This window comes from Sceloporus occidentalis, unplaced genomic scaffold, assembly GCF_023333645.1.
Source record: "Sceloporus occidentalis isolate IW3139 unplaced genomic scaffold, rSceOcc1.0.p SCAF_264, whole genome shotgun sequence".
NCBI classification, from domain to species: Eukaryota; Metazoa; Chordata; class Lepidosauria; order Squamata; family Phrynosomatidae; genus Sceloporus; species Sceloporus occidentalis.
Window position 1 is genome coordinate 785,831 of NW_028317244.1, and position 2,045 is coordinate 787,875.

The following is a 2,045-nucleotide window of genomic DNA, read 5'->3' on the forward strand; positions in this document are numbered from 1 at the left end:
CATTGATTCTAGTGTGTATTCATGTTATGCCAATATGCAGTAGACCTAAACAAAAGTAATTCTGATGGTATGCAATCTCTAAATTGTCATCATGTAGAAATGCAATGTTCCTTCTGCCTTCCATAAAAATACTTGTTATAGTGTGCTTTCGGTCGTTTCTGACTTGCGGCAAACCGTATCATGGGGTTTGGTTTTCAGGGCAAGATTTTTTCAAAAGAGGTTTTGCCTTTGTCTTCCTCTGAGGCTTGGAGAGTGTGATCAAGAGCAGTAAAATGGGGACTGCTGTTAAAATCATCTTCGCTTATATGACCTTGAACTCTACTTAGAATGCTCTGTCTTAAAATCTCGATTTCAAAAATGTTTTTAGTTCCTTGGGATGAGCAGGAAATATTGCAATATCATTCAAATGCAGAAACTACAGATTTAGAAAATGTTATTTAAAGTTCGGATTGTGCACACAGGGAATTGAAAATGCTTTTGGTCAGTCTAGCTGGTAAAAGAGAACTCTGCCTTGAATGCAGAACTTTCATCCACTGTAGTGCTACCTTGATATTCACATATAATTGAAGGTTATAGACCAATCATCAGTATAGTTTATGGAACACCTCAGTGTAACTGCCTATCTGTTCTATGTAGAAGGTATTTTCCCTGCTCTCTCATCAGTCTTCTGGCTCTTCTCACTTGTTTGGATTATATCTTGTTTACCTTAATTTGTCCAGATCAAATCCAAATTATGGAGTTCAGTTTAGTATACATGCTGCTTTCTTATTTTTTAATAAAAGCACTTGTATTTTTTAAGAATTGCTGCATGCTGGTTTTCAAGGTGGGGAAGGTAAGTAAATGTGGTTGAGTGTTTTGATGTTTCTTATTTATTTGGAAGAATCTTCTCTAGACTAAAAAACAGCAGGCCAACCATTTTTACTTGTGGCAAATTTAAAAGGCAATGGATCGAGTTATATAAGTATTGTATTAAATTTTTACATTATTGCTATGACAAACGCACATGAGACTCAAATGGTTCAGTGGATATGTATTTTTTCCTGAACGTGATCTGGATTATTTTGTTTGTAATTGTGTTAAAATATATCAAACGACTTTATATTCAAGCTCAGTCAGGCAAAAGGAAAAGACAGAATCATGCTAGGATTGAATCCTCCTCACTTGCTATAGGCAGAGTAGTGAACCACATGGAGAAATGCATCTTGATTGATTTAACATTAACATTAGTGTAAGAAGATAGTGGCTTTAAAATTCTTAATTTTGGCATGTATTATGTGTTCCGAAATGTTCTCTTCTAGCACTGTAAAATGTTCTCTGACCAAATACTTAAACCACCTTTCTGAATATGGAAACACTTTTATCAAACAGCAAATTATGAGTAGACGTTGCTGCACAAGGACTTCCCTGGAAATTTTTGTGAAGCAGTAAAATACAAACATGGTTTAAGTGGGTAAATCTCTGTTGGATGTGATAATGTCCTAAATTCATATACATGTTAAGAACAGTGGCTTTAAAATTTTTGTATAAGTTACTGGATCTTGCTGTTGCCCCACTTGAACTGAAGGTGACCCAGAACATACCATATATATGCACGCATATGTAAAGGACAGGTTTGGGGGACAATATTATGGATTTTGATATTACCTGTGGATAAGTCAAGAGTAAAACTTAGGAGCGTGTAAAAATGATGTAGGAGAGAAAGCAAAGGAAAATGGTGCCAAAGAATTTACAAAATCCCAGGAGGCATAACTGTTTGTGTTCACATTAAAGGCTGGATGGCTGATGGAACTATGGTACATGGTGGCTACAGTATGCGATGTGTGTGGGAGATGACCAGGTACAGCTAAGAAAGTATACACTTGCCAAGAAGGATGTAAAGGCCAGAATTAAGGTACATCCCCTTCTCTGAGTAGAGTGACAAAAGGTGAGAGCTTCATCTAACTGGAGCACCAATCCCCCTCTCAGTGCTTCTTTGAGATGAAACACTAAAGAGCCACTGCCACCATTTTCCTCCCCACATTCAAAAAATGCCAGAAGTGGCGCCA